The 16,056-nt window shown below is 39.5% G+C and overlaps 1 long non-coding RNA gene across 1 annotated transcript; it reads right to left on the bottom strand.

Moving 5' to 3' along the window:
- Nucleotides 1–13,800: 13,800 nt before the first annotated feature.
- Nucleotides 13,801–15,719, bottom strand: LOC108949045 (uncharacterized). Its single transcript, XR_001973816.3, has 2 exons — nucleotides 14,900–15,719; nucleotides 13,801–14,090 (listed from the first exon to the last, which is right to left on the bottom strand). It is a non-coding gene; the product is annotated as an uncharacterized lncRNA (long non-coding RNA).
- Between the last annotated feature and the right edge of the window lie 337 nt (nucleotides 15,720–16,056).

Here is a 16,056-nt window from a genome sequence, read left to right as displayed (position 1 = left end):
ACTCTTTAAGTGCCTCGGGTCAAAATTGAGTCATAGCTCAAGTTTTCATCCGCAATCTGATGGCCAGACGGAGCGATTCAATGGCATGCTAGAGGAATATCTCCGGCACTTTGTGACCGGATCGCAAAAGAATTGGGTGAAGCTTCTGGATGCTGCTCAACTGTGTTTCAATTCACAAAAGAGCTCAAGTACCAACAAAAGCGCTTTTGAAATTGTTACCGGACAGCAACCGCTACTCCCACACACAGTGAACGCACCAAACATGTCAAAATCTCCTCGGGCTGCTAGCTTCTCAAAAGAATGGAAGCAAAATTTGGAGATAGTGCGGAGCTATCTTGTCAAAGCCCAAAAGCGGATGAAGAGGCATGCTGATCAGAATCGCCGCTTTGTGGAATACCAGGTGGGAGACAAAGTGATGGTCAAAATCCCAAAGCGGTACTTGTTTGCAGGGGTCCATGACCCTCGCCTATTGCAAAAATATATTGGACCCTTGTCCATTGAAAGGCGCATTGGGAAAGTTGCATACCGGGTGGATACCCCAGCTTGGTGGAAAATCCATCCTGTTTTCCATGTCAGTCTCCTGAAACCTTTTCGGGAAGATATGGAGGATCCTTCACGAAGCCAACTCACAATACCAAGTATTCGAGGCCCTAATTCAATCGGGAAAAGGCGTGCTGAAGCTATTCTTGATGATCGAGTGATTCACGCCTCAAGAAAAGATCACCAGGAGTTCTTGGTGAAATGGCAGGGATGTGATGCAGAGGAGAATACTTGGGAGAGGGAACAAACCTCAAAGCCTACAAGAGCTTGATTGATGATTACCTTGCAAGGAAGGCGCCGAGGATGTCGCCAACTCAGGTAGGGGAGAATGTCATGGGCGGCTTTCCATCCATGCCATATGATCCCTTGGACGTGCTCCGTGGCGTCCTGGCCAGCCTCCCAACGCCCGTCGCCACGGTCGGCCCCGTGGTCTTGGCAGCTCCAAGTGACAAGCGCGCATGTGCCTCTGTCGCCCCACCGATAACCATCGCCAGCGCCCAGCCACAGGCAAAAGCCAACAGCGCCGCGCGCGCAGACAATGCCGCGCGCGCAGACCCTGATGCTAAAGACAAAGTTGCTGCCAACGGACTTGCTGCTGCTTTGTAGAAGACTAAGTCCTTTTCATTGTAAATATAGAGTAGTTTTGCTGCATTTTCTTTAAGTGTGATTTTCCAGCTTTCATAGGTCTAGTCATGTAACTTTGGTTTATTTTTTTTAAGCATTATTAAGGGGGACCAAGCAATCAAAACTTTCAAGCAAGCAAACAATTCTCTGTACTGGTGTCTCTCCCCCCGACACCGTCTTGTTTTCTGTAATAGCTTTCATTCAATGCAATCAAGCTTTCTTTCATTCTCAATTCTCTTTTCTGCTCTCTTTCAATTGCTCATGACATTGGTTTTCCCGTACGGCACTGACAATCTAGTCTAGCGTACGGAGGGGACCTCAGTTGGCGGACAGCAACCGTACTGACATCGGTTGCCTAGCCTTACGTCGCCCTTCCAAGGAACTTCAGGAAGGCGCCGCGTAACAATTCATATGTATTTATTTACATGTATTTATAACGATCCGACTTGTCCTTTTGAGAATTAGTGGCCCGTTCAGCGGCTTAAGATCTCGAGCATCTTTGTAATGCGTATTACAACGTACATGTGCGGTCAAGTTTGGTTTTCGGACGATTCAGGATCAATTGGAAGAACAATTCTTATTTAGAAGCTTAAAAGAAAAGAGTTGACCGGAAAGTTGACTTTTGTGTAAATGACCCCGGAATGGTATTTTGATGACGTCAATAGCTTCGTATAGTGATTTCGGGCTTAGGCGTATGTTCGGGTTTAGATTTGGAAGTCCATAGGACAATTCGGCACATTTCGGCAAAAAGTTGGAAAACATAAAGTTTTAAAATATTCATAAATTCAACCGTAAGTTGATTGGTTGATAATGAGGTCGGATTTCGATTCCGGAAATTGGAACAGCTCCATTATATCATTTATGACTTTTTTGCAAAATTTGAAGTCATTCCGGATTAATTTGATGCGTTTCGACGCGAAATATAGAAGTTGGAGGATTTGAAAAACTCATAATTCGATTCGATGCGCGATTCGTAATTTCGATATTGTTTGACATGGTTTGAGGCCTCGACTAAGTTCGTATTATATTTTTGTACGTGTTGGTATATTTGGTTAAGTTCCCAAGGGCCTCGGGTGGATTTCGAAAGGTTAACGGATTGGATTTTGGACATTTGGAGATGGTAGAAATTCTGGAAAGCTAATGCAATTGCTTCTGCGATGTCCTGGTCGCAGAAGTGACCTCGCAGAAGCGAGCAGTCCATCACAGAAGCAAAAAGGGGAAAGATGGAAATAACTGGGCAGAGGTCGCAGGTGCGATGCATTTTCAGCACCTGCATGACCGCATAAGCGGAGACTGAACCGTAGAAGCGACGGGCTTCATAGGTGCGCATTTGGCCATCGCTTCTGCGATTGCGCAGAAGCAGCATTCTGTCTGCAGGTGTGAGCTTTGGCTGGGCAGTAAGGATCGAATGCTCGATTGGTAGTTGTTATTGTAAGCAAACTTTGCTAGTGGCAGAAATTGATCCCAAGAACCTCCAAAATCATTGACACAAGCGCGTAGCATATCCTTCAATATCTGAATAGTGCACTCGGACTGTCCGTCCGTCTGAGGGTGAAATGTTGTACTCAACTGAACCTGTGTGCCCAATTCTCGTTGCACTTCTCTCCAAAACTGTGATGTAAACTGCGTGCCTCGATCTGAAATGATAGACACTGGCACGCCGTGTAGGCGAACAATCTCGCGAATATAAATTTCAGCCAACCGTTCCAAAGAATAAGTAGTACCAACTGGAATAAAATGCACGGACTTGGTCAACCGATCCACAATCACCCAAATAACATCAAACTTTCTCAAGGTCCGTGGGAGCCCAACTATGAAATCCATGGTAATACGCTCCCATTTCCACTCCGGAATTTCAAGTCTCTGAAGCAATCCTCCCAGTCTCTGATGCTCGTACTTTACCTGTTGACAATTTAAACACCGAGCTACAAACCCAACTATATCTTTCTTCATTCACCTCCACCAATAGTGTTGCCTCAAATCCTGATACTTCTTCGCGACACCTGAATGAATGGAGTACCGCGAATTGTGAGCTTCCTAGAGAATCAACTCACGCAAACCATCTACATTAGGCACACATAGCATGTCCTGCATCTGTAATACACCGTCATCCCCAATAGTGACCTCCTTGGCATCACTGTACTGAACAGTGTCCTTAAGGATAAGCAGATAGGGATCATCATATTGGCGCTCTCTAATGCGATCATATAAAGAAGACCGAAAAATCACACAAGCTAAAACTCGACTCCGCTTCGAAACATCCAATCTAACAAATTGGATAGCCAAGGCCTGAACATCCAAGGCTAAAAGCCTCTCTGCTACCGGTAAATATGCTAAGCTGTGCAAACTCTTCACTTTACGACTCAAGGCATCGGCCACCACATTGGCCTTTCCGGAATGATAGAGAATTATGATATCATAATCCTTAAGCAACTCCAACTACCTTCACTGCCGCAAATTAAGATCCTTCTGTTTAAACAAATGATGTAGACTCCGATGATCAGTGTAAATCTCACAACTGATCCCATACAAATAATGCCGCCAAATTTTTAAGGCATGAACAATAGCTTCTAACTCAAAGTCGTGGACCGGATAATTCTTCTCATATACCTTTAATCGGCTGGATGCATAGGCTATCACCCTACCGTCCTTCATAAGCACTGCGCCGAGACCAATACGCGACGCGTCATAATACACAATATAAGACCTTTAACCTGTAGGCAATACCAATACTGGAGTTGTAGTCAAAGCTGTCTTGAACTTCTGAAAGCTCTCTTCACACTCATCTGACCACCTGAATGGGGCACCTTTTTGGGTCAATTTAGTCATAGGTGCCGCAATAGACGAGAAACCCTCCACGAAGCGATGATAATAACCAGCCAAGCCAAGAAAACTCTAAATCTCAGTAACTGAAGATGGCCTGGGCCAACTCTGAACAGCCTCTATTTTCTTCGGATCCACCTTAATCCCTTCACTGGACAATATGTGTCCCAAGAATGCCATTTAACTAAGCCAGAATTCACATTTAGAGAATTTGGCATATAGTTTCTCCTCTCCCAGCCTCTGGAATACAATACCAAGTTATGTGCATGCTCCTCCTGGCTAAGTGAGTACACCGGGATATCATCAATAAATACCACGACAAATGAGTCAAGATACGGTTGAAAAGCGTTATTCATCAGGTGCATAAATGTTGTTGGGGCATTGGTTAGCCCAAATGACATCACAAGAAATTCATAGTGACCATAACGAGTCCTGAATGCCGTCTTTAGAATATCCAAATCTCGAATTTTTAACTAGTGACCTGGATCTCAAATTAATTTTGGAGAATACCCTCGCTCCCTGAAGCTAGTCAAATAAGTCATCAATACGCGGCAAAGGATATTTATTCTTGATTGTAACTTTGTTCAATTACCTGTAATCAATGCACATCCGCATAGTACCATCTTTATTTTTCACAAACAGAACCGGTGCACCCCAAGGTGACACACTAGTCCTAATAAACCCCTTATCAAGAAGTTCCTGAAGTTGCTCTTTTAATTCTTTTAACTCAGATGGTGACATACGATACGGAGGAATAGAAATGGGCTGAATGTCCTACACCAAGTCATTACCGAAATCGATATCCCTGTCGGGTGGCATACCTGTCAGGTCTGCAGGAAATACATCCGGAAAGTCTCGTACGACCGGTACTAAATCAATAGTAGGAGTATCTGCATAAACATCTCTCACAAAGTCCAAATATGACAAACATCCCTTCCCAACCATGCGTTGGGCTTTCAAATAAGAAATTACCATGCTAGGAACATAATCTAGAGAACCTCTCCATTCAACATTCAGCAATCCCGGTATCGCCAACGTCACAATTTTTGCATTACAGTCCAGAATAGCATGACATGGAGACAACCAATCCATACCCAGGATTACATCAAAATCAACCATACTGAGCAGTAAGAGATCAACTCTAGTCTCCAGTCCCCCAATGGTTACCACACAAGACCGATATACATGGTCCACAATAATAGTATCGCCCACCGGCGTAGATACACGAACAGGTAAAACTAAGGACTCACGGGGCATATTCAAATAATGAGTAAATTATGATGATACATACGAATAAGTAGAACCAGGGTCAAATAATATAGAAGCTTCTTTGTGGCACACTGAGACAATACGTGTGATCACTGCATCTGAGGCAACGACGTCTGGCCTGGAAGAAAAAACAAAGAATCGGGCCTGGCCGCCACCTGATCGGCCTCCCCCTCTTGGGCGACCCCTAGCTGACTGACCCCCACCCCGAGTTGGCTGGGCGGGTGGTGAAGTAACTGGTTCTGAAGTCGTAGTTTGAGTTCTCTGCTGCATTGGACCTCCCGAGCGACGAGAACATTGCCTCCACATATGCCCAAATTTTTGAACTCAAAGCAGATCCCTGATACTAGTGGTGGTGTTGACTGAATCGGGCCTCGAGAGCCAGAATAACTGCTAGAAGCACCCGGTGTAAATGAACCCTGAACTGAAGGAGCACGGGACGAACTCTGGGCTGGCAGGGCATCGAGAGATGACTGACCTTGATGAGAACTATATGAACCCTGGCTGGATGATGCACCATGGTGAACTGGATGACCCGTCTAAGCGTGTCTGTCAGGACGACCCCTACCACGGTAAACTTGACCCCCCGGATGGGACACCGCTGAAATCACCTGGACCACGAGGCCTCTTAGCCTCCCTCTCTCCACGTTCTTGGCTACGGACGATCTCTATCTGCCGAGCAATATCAGCTACCTCATCAAAGGTAGCACCAGATACTCTCTCCCAAGTCATAAGTAACCATAGTTAATATGTGAAGCCATCAATGAACCTCCTAATCCTCTCCCTATTAGTGGGAACCAACCAAACTGCGTGACGAGCCAACTCAAAATATCTCATCTCGTACTACGTTAAAGACAAACTATCCTGACGTAACTGCTCAAACTGTATGTGCAGCTCCTCTCTGCGAGACTGCGGCACAAACTTCTCCAAAAAGAGGATGGAGAATTCCTGCCATGTAAGTGGTGATGCACCGACCGTCCTGCGCCTCTCATAATCCTCCCACCATCTGAAGGCAGCCCCAGAAAACTGAAAAGTAGTAAACGAGACCCCACTGGTCTCCAGAATACCCGTTGTTCGAAGCATCCGCTGGCACTTATCCATAAAACCCTGAGCATCTTCTGACTCAGCACCGCTAAATGATGGAGGTCAAAGCCTCCCAAATCTCTCAAGTCTCCTCTGCTCATCATCTGCCACAACGGGGACTACCGGGGCCTGAACAGCTGCAGCCGACTGGGCTGGTAGTGCCCCCGGTATGTGAAGTCCATGTACTACCTGATCTGGAGTATGGGCTACAGGGGTTTGAGTACCTCTCCCGGCATGAGAAGTGGCAGGTGCGTCCTAAGTCGAAACCACCCGAGCAAGACTAGTGCTAACTGTCAATATCTGGAATAAAGTCTCCTGAAGGCCTGGAATCTCAATGAGCACAGCTGGTGCCTGAGCTGGTCCTGTCGGCTCAGCTATATCTGGAATCTGCTCCTGAGCTGGAGCAACTGGTGGTACTATAGGTGCAGGTCCAACTGTGGTACGAGCTACACCTCTACCTCTACATCGGCCCCGGCCTCTACCACGGCCCCGGCCTCTCGCAACCCTAGCTGGTGGCACTGGTGGCTGACCGTCCGATCCAGTAGTACGTGTTCTCACCATTTGTGAGAGAATAGAATAACAAAAATTTAGTTTCCGAAATAGACAAATTTGCAAGAGAGAGTACAAGAAATTGAAATTTTTGTAAGGGTTCGGCAACCTCTCAAAGATAAGTACAGACGTCTCCGTACCGATCTGCAAGAATCTACTAAACCTGCTCATAACTCATGAGACCTATGTAACCTAGGCTCTTATACCAACTTGTCACGATCTAAAATCCCAACTGTCGTGATAGCGCCTATCTCGATACTAGGCAAGCCGATAACCTCGATAAACCACAATCTCTTTTAAGTTTGAAAATATAATATTTAAACACAATCCACAAGTCTCGCAAATACCGACACAAACATTCCCAAAACCTGGTGTCACTGAGTACACGAGCATCTATACATTACAAGTCTGAAAAACGTGGTGTATAATAATCTGAGACTAAATACAATAAACAAAAGGATAGGGAAGGAGAAACAAGGTCTGCAAAATATGGCAGCTACCTCTGAATCTCCGGAAAATCGATTGTGTGAAAGAATCAACACCCATTATATCCGGAATCACCTGGATCTACACACGAAAGTGTAGGGTGTAGTATGAGTACAGCTAACTCAGTAAGTAACAATAATAAATAAAGAACTGAAAGTAGTGACGAGCATCTCAGCTAAGTCCAAATACAGTACTTTCCAATATAAAAGAGTAAGCATGCTCTCAAGTTCAACATTTAAGATTTCACTGAAATTTCATATCAAGTTTGACCGAAACAGAAAATAATATTTTTCCGAAATTTTCAAAAAAAATAGTGATATATGATTTATAATTGAAATGAAGCAAATAATGAAATCAATGCATCCTCTTAGAGTAACAGTCACTCAGTCCTCCCATTCACTCCAACCTCACAGTCACTCTTTCCTCACAGTCACTCATTCCTCATAATCGCTCATCACTCGGTACTCGCACTCGCACTCAGTAGGTACTTACGCTCACTGGGGTGCGTACAGACTCCGGAGGGGCTCCCAACAGTGTAAACATATGATTTAAACATGATTCATAGATCAATTTATCTAATACGGGGAAAAATGTACGGATATCAACAGATTTTTCAACTACACAGTTCTATGGAATTGACCAAGTCATAATTCCTACGGTGCATGCCCACACGCCCGTCACCTAGCATGTACGTCACCTCAAAACCAATCACATAATACATATTTCGGGGTTTCATACTCTCAGGACCAAATTTAGGACTGTTACTTACCTCAAACCGTAAAATTCTTTATTCCGCTAGGTCTTTGCCTCGTGAATTGGCCTCCAAAAGCCTCGAATCTAGCCACAAATAATTCGATTCAGTCAATAACATTTATTGGAATTAATTCCACATGAAAATATAATTTTTCCATAAAAATCCGAAATTTAACTCAAAAATCGCTCGTATGGGCCACGTCTCGGAACCCGATAAAATTTACAAAATTCGAAAGCCCATTCAACCAAGAGTCTAACCATACCAATTTTACCTAATTCTGACAACAACTTGACCCTCAAATTTTCAAATTAAACCAAGAGAGTTTTCTAATCCTTCCAACTTAATTCACCCATTAAATGTTAAAAACAACTATGGATTCGGGTAATTTGACTAATAATGAGTTAAGAACACTTACCACGTTGTTTTCCTTGAAAATCTCCCAAATATTGCCTCTTCCCGAGATCCAATCCGTCAAAAATGAAAAACCCATTTTCGGAACTTAAACTTTCTATCCAGACCTCTCTTCCTCGAGAATGCGACAGGTCCCTTGCGTTCGCGAAGCACAAAATCGTGTTGCCCAACATTGCTCTTCGTAAACGCGAAACACTGCTCGCGAACGCGATGCTTTACCGAGCTCTTCTTCGCGAACGCGAGCTCCTCTTCGCGAACGCGAGACCCCCTCGCGAACGCGAAGGGCAAATCTTTCCTGCCTCAAATTCCCCTTCGCGAACGCAAGGGCCCACTAGCGAGCGCGAAGAAAGAAATCCAAAAAAATACACCAGCAGTTTTAAGCCAACATGTCAAGTCCAAAAATGATTTGTTAACCTCCCGAAACTCACCCGAGGCCCCCGGGATATAAACCAAACATACCATCAAGTCCCATAACATCATACGAACTTAGTCGAACCCTCAAATTACCTCAAACAACGCTAAAACCACGAATCATACCCTAATTCAAGCCTAATGAACTTTGAAATTTCAAGTTTTCACAAACGACGCCGGAACCTGTCAAATCAAGTCTGATTGACCTCAAATTTTGCACACAAGTCATAAATGACATAACGGACCTATTCACATTTTCAGAATCGGATTTCGACCCCGATATCAAAAGTCAATCCCTCGGTCAAACTTCCCAAAAATTCGACTTTCGCCATTTTAAGCCTAATTCCACTATAGACTTCCAAATAATTTTTCGGATATGCTCCTAAGTCCAAAATTACCATACAGAGCTATTGGAATCATCAGAATTCAAATCCGAGGTCGTTTACACATAAGTCAATATCCGGTTAACTTTTATAACTTAAGTTTTTAATTATGAGACTAAGTGCCTCATTTCACTCCGAAATCCTTCCGGACCCGAACCAACTAACCCGGTAAGTCATAAAATAACTGTAAAGAATAACTTGAGCAGTAAATTGAGGAATGGGGTTATAATACTCAAAACGACTGACTGGGTCGTTACACGCAAATTGGTCCGCAGAAGCGGAAACTAGGCAGAAACATAAGGATTGAACTTTGTCATTTCTTCATTTTCGATTAGGATTTAGGAGCTCGATTCTTGGGCGATTTTGGGGATTTCTTCATAACTTCGACTGGGGTAAGTGTTCTACATCCGATAGTGATTATATTTCATAAATCCATGGTTATATTCATCATTTAATTCGAGTTTTAATAGGGAAATTGAGATTTTTGTAAAACTTTTCAAAAACAAATATTTCAAGATTTGGAGGATGATTTGTTATTAGAATTCGATAAAATTGGTATGGTTGAACTCGTATCGGATTGGGTGTTCGAACTCCGTAAAAATTATGTCGGGTTTCGAGAGGCAGACCCCGCATTGACTTTTGGTTGACTTTTTAATGTGAATTTTTAAGTAATCGTTTTATTATCCGGAAATATTTTCGATGAATTTGAATGAAGTTATACAATTAATTTTGATAGATTTGAGTTGTGTGGAGGTCAATTCAAGCAAGAAGGCTATTTTAGAATATCGGTACAACTTCATTAAGGTAAGTATCTTGTCTAACTTTGTGGGGGAAACCACCCCTTAGGATTTGAGATGATTGTGTCATTTGTGTTATATGAAGGTCGTGTACGCGAGGTGACGAGTGAGTACACGACCTATATGTGATATTTGACCGGTTTGGACTGTTAGGCTCCCTTCATTTAACTAATTATAACTATTATTTCATAACTACATCTTTTGTGTTAGAATTGTTTGTACATGCTTTACTTGAAATTGTTAGCACATGTTCCATCTTTATTGTCAAGATCACCTTATATGCCAATTGTTGATTGTAACCACTCGTTGAATTCATGCTTTACCTGCTACATGCCTTAATTGTCAATTGATGCTCATAAATTGTGTCTTGGGTTATGGATTGTCATTTCCTTGTTATTTGATTTCGTGAGCTATCATGTAGCTTTTTTCATTAGTTGTGACTTCTTTGTGTAGCCTCATTATTCCTTTTGACTTTGTGGTATACCGTAGTTGATTGTAAATTGGTTGTTTAATTTGTGTTGTTGTTGGATCGGGCTGCACGTCGTAACGAAATTTATTTGAAAGATTATATTGTGGGATCGGATTGCACGCTGCAACGAAATTTATTTTCAAGATTATATTGTTGGATCGGGTTGCACGCCGCAACAGAATTTATTTAAAAGATTATATTGTGGGATCGGGTTGCATGTTGCAATGGAATTTATTTTTAAGATTATATTATTGGATTAGGTTGCACGCCGCAACGTAATTTATTTGAAAGATTATATTGTGGGATCGGGTTGCATGCCGCAATGGATGTACAAATATGAAATTATTGCGAAAATTAAGGTTAATTCTCATGATACATTTCATGCTAGGACGGTTACTGTGATTTCTTAAATTACTTCATTGTATTTGGTCATAATTAATTAACCGTCAATATATTAAAAATAGAATAATATGGACTCCTTGTGTGAGTCATGCATTCTATGTGATATGTTAAGTTGCTGAAAATTTAGCAGATATAAATGAAAGAATTTTCAAGTTGTTCCACTTGTGTGTCTTTCAAAAATAAAACTCATATCTTATTCGAAGAACTACTAATTTAAATGGTGATTATAGTTTTACTCTAATTGATACCTCAACTTCTTCATTATCTTATTATCGTGTAATTTATGTGAAAAATTATTATTACGTTTTACTTTAATAAATTCCATATTTATCTCGTTAAAATTTGATTGCATGTCTTAATTTGTATAAATACAATATTATATTGGATCTCATATATTTCTAAACTAAACTAAATTGATATCCTATTTGCACAACCTCTTTACTATTTTACCTTATTTAAATCCTAAATTAGCTTAATAACTCATTTGACGCTTTACTATATTCAAGTTGGAATTGTGTTTAAATTATTCATCATTTCATGGTAAGAACGAGAGTAAAAGCACGAAGGGTGATGCCGTGCCATTTTTATATTATATTTTTACTCTGATTGTGTTGTTGCTCAATTGCTTGATTGTTTGCTCGATGCCATCCGTGTTCTTATTATTTTCATTGCTGATTTGTATTGGCAATTCTTTTATTATTGGCCTTACATTGATACTCTTTCTTGGTTAGCTTCATGTAACATATTGTACAGTTTTATATGTCTGGAAGGTGTCTTGACTTGGCCTCGTCACTACTCTACCGAGGTTAGGCTTGATACTTACTGGTACCGCTGTGGTGTACTCATACTATACTTCTGCACATCTTTTTGTGCAGATCCAGGTACCCCCAGAGTTGTTGATATTTCTGTTAGTTGATCGGGCATTTTCGTGGAGACTCAAGGTACACCTGTTGTCGCGTTCGCAAGCCTCAGCAGTAAATGTTAGGCTTACCTAGTCCCTAAGACTAGGAGCCTGTTTGGATTAGTTGAAAAAAATTAGCTTTTAAGTGTTGAAACTTGCTTTATAAATAGGCAATTACATGTTTGGATAAAAGTGTTGAAGCTTAAAAAAAGTTGTTGAAGTGTTTGATAAACGAGTGCTGGTAAGAACTTTTTTCTGTTAAAAAGACAGAAATATCCTTAAAGTTGCTAACATTATAAAGGAGCTGATTACTACAATATATTTAATTCATAATTAATGTAAATAAAAAATAATTTATATTTAAATTTAATTTCAATTTAAAAGATTACTTAAGATAAGTTTTACAAAAAAAATCTTGAATGCTCATTTTTCACCACTTTCAATCAAGTAAACTTCCATAAAAATAAAACAAGCTCATTCTCCTCTAAAAATAAGAAGAAAAAAGAATACTTCTTGTTCTGAAGCATCTATCATGGAATGATAGGCATTGGCGTGGGGTGGGGGATGCGGCTGAATATTCAACTCAATATTATCGACACTCTCCATATAATATTTATGTTTTCATAATACAAAATAAATTCTAATGTTTGGATACTAGGAAAAAAAGAAAAGAATATTTCACCGGAATGTTTTTAGCTTGTACAGAAGAGGAAAGAAAATAATTTGTTCCTTTGACTAATAAAGATTCAGAATATAAAATCAATGCATCAAATTTCCATAACACTGATTTCTCAAATTCTATAGAAAATTAGGTCATTATATGCATATTTCAAGAGAACGAAACAAAATAACATTTCTCAATTGGAATGTAAAATAATAAATATTAGTGTTTTAAAAGATTCATACAACTACAAGCATCAAACTTCACAAATTTTATTAGCAATCAAATCACGAAGACCCATTTTGCACTTCCACATTTTCCGCATTTATAATGTTATTAGGTCTCAAAGATGTACCAACATTAGGATCAACAGATGGAGCATATCTCTCATTCTCAGCTGTTCGGAATGCATCATCCATATTGCATTTCTTTCTAATATACTTATGAATAGCCATAGTAGCAAGTATAATATCTCTTTGAGTGTCAATGTGATAGAAAGGCATGTCTCGTAAAATAGACCATCTTATTTTCCAAACCCCAAATGTGCGCTCTATAATATTTCTACAAGAAGAATGCAAATAGTTAGATTTTTCAATTCGTCCTCGTGGTTCTCGCAATTGTCTTGTTGCACCGCGGAGGAATTGTGCTAGGTGATATCTCACATTATCTTCTTTGTATGGAGCCATATATCCCTTCATATGCGAATATCCTGCATCAACTAAATAATACTTATTTCCAATTGGACGTGTAAAGTTGAGTTCTTTTCTACGAAGGGCCTCACCAAATATACGACTATCGTGAGCTGCTCCTTTCCACCCAACCCATGCAAATGTAAAACACATATTAAAATCTACGACAACAAGAATATTTGAGTCGAATAACTTTTACGTCCAATATATGGTATCTCTTGACCTTGCGGTAATCTTACTTTAACATGTGTGCCATCAAGTGCTCCAATACAATCTTACATTCATATACAAGTATAAATTTAACTTAAGTTATTAATACTTATAAAAGTTAAGTTATAAGTTTAATAAAAAATAATTATGTAAAAATATTTCTTACTCTAAAGAAAGGGAGATATCGACTGTTACATGGCTTGTGAGCTCCCGCACCATCATTATAATTTGAATGTGGTCTAATTATATCTCTTGCAAGCTCACAAATGGCCTTTAAAATACTATGAAAGTGTCTATGAATTGTTTCTCCCGAATATTGAAAGATTTTCTGTATCAATCGATTTCCAACTCCATGAGCACAAGTTATCAAGAACATGCCTAACATCTCGTGTATAGACATTCCACGTGTGGGTTTAAGCCCATACTTTTCAGTTAAGTCATTCGATAGATCAACAAACACCGACTTCCTCAATCGAAAATTTTCATAACAACGAGTCTCGTTTCCTCTTAATATCTCTTGAATAAATATATTTCCAGAGCGACTAGATGTACGACAAGGTTCCTTGCATAGGTATTTTTCGTAATACTTCAAAATCAATTTACCTGCTATTTTACATAAAGCCGTCCATTCCTTCTCATCTTGCTCCCTCTGTATTTCCTCCAGATCTTCTTCATCTTCATCGTCTGACGAATAACTTGATAAGGATTTACTATGTCACTAGAGTTTGAATTCTCCATTTTACTGAAAATAAAAATATAAAGTTAATTGAAGCTTTCTAAACATAACATTAACTGAAACTTTACAAACATAAAGTAAAAGGAAGCTAATTGAAGTTACTGAAGCATTATTGAAGCTTTACAAACATGATGTTAACTGAAACTTAACAATAGTAAGCTTAACAATAGAAGCTCAACAAACAGAATTTTTAATTTAATAAAGTGTTTAGTGATACAATCACAACGTCTAAACAAGAAGCAATATATAAAGTTTACACATAAAATCGTAATAACGTTTACATATAAAATCACAATATTCGAACACGGAATATTAGAAATACTCAATCACAACGATACATTATCCATTTTTTTTGAGGTATAACTGATAGTTAAACTCCAACCAACACTTGCGAGCTTCATCAGTAGGCATCCCCAAAAATATATGTCGATTATTTTTCTTGCAGAACATATTCATAGTGAAACTGCAAATTTCACTCCCATCTAGAATATCAGGAATTTGTTCAAACGTGCCAATACACTTCTCAATGGATGTCTCATCAACTGCAGGAGATGTAGCAGTGCTTTTGCTAGACATAAACTCTATGAGAGTGTGTATATCCTCTTTTATTAATGTTGCAGTTGTTTTTTCTTACTCTTTCTTACTTGATTGTTGGTGCTAACACCATCAATTAATTTTTGTCTTTTTAGTGATGGCTCTAAAACATAACAGAATTTATATTCTGTAGATCATTACTTTCATCGCTCATATCACCATTAAGATGAGTAAAGTGTTCTTTGTCACAATCATCAATAACATTTATTCCTTCTTCATCAAGATTTAGTCCAATGTCGGACGATTGTTCTTGATTTGCTGCACGTGCTCTTTCTCCTGTGGAAACAACATCACCAAACAGTGCATCGTAGCGAAACTATATGAGCGAAAGATCTTTGTTTCTAAATTTCTTATATTTCGCATTCGATCTCCTGTTAAAAGAGAAAATCAAAACTACTTTAATCAAACTGATAAAATTAACAATGACAAAAATAAGAATTACACAAATAATAATGTGAGAAATGTTCCTTAATTTTTTGCTCCCACCAATCATCATCTGCCATAATCGTATTTTTCGTGGCGTCCCATCCTAAACATGTCTCCTCTCTCATCAACTGCTTAAAATTGTCCATTCGCCTTTCATGTAATCCCAATGATTTTTTATTTTTTTATTATAGTCTTTTTCCGTCTTCTTACAAAACTCGTTAATAATACTTTTCCACCCATCTTTATTTAAGTAAGTTTTTTGTCTATTTTCTTTTTCTAACCTCTTGCTCACGCAACTCAATAAATATAATATGTGTATCATCGTCCCACTTAGCATTGTCCGACATGATTGAATGTAAATAATATGAAGAAAGCAGAACAACCAAGAAGCTAAGACTGAAATTATATAAAGAGAGCCTAAAAGAGCCTTGTGTTTGACAGAAAGCATGCCTTTAGGTGTTTGCTTTGAGGCTTTGTGAAGGAATTATTCGCAGCTCTCAAGCAAAGATGGCCACTTGTCTTTGTTTATTAATTAAATATTATGTTTGCTTTCTGTTATATTTGAGAAATGAGGCCAATAGCCTTGTTTATGATGGCTTTAATAAGAACTAAACAAACAAGTAAATACCTTATCCCATCCATTCCAAAAGCAGAATCTGATGATCTAAAGAAGGCAACACAAAACTTAGATGGATGTAATACATATCAAGTTTCTTTTAAATACAGCTATATATTTATGTAGGTGTAAGTTAAATAGTACTACTTTGAACTAGCTTATTCCAGTACAGAAAGTTATCCTCTGGCTTCCAGAATTACAACGACCTCCCACAATTAAGGGCTT

Source organism: Nicotiana tomentosiformis, chromosome 1 (genome assembly GCF_000390325.3).
Source record: "Nicotiana tomentosiformis chromosome 1, ASM39032v3, whole genome shotgun sequence".
In the NCBI taxonomy this organism is placed as follows: domain Eukaryota; kingdom Viridiplantae; phylum Streptophyta; class Magnoliopsida; order Solanales; family Solanaceae; genus Nicotiana; species Nicotiana tomentosiformis.
This window is presented reverse-complemented; position numbering and strand designations above follow the sequence as displayed.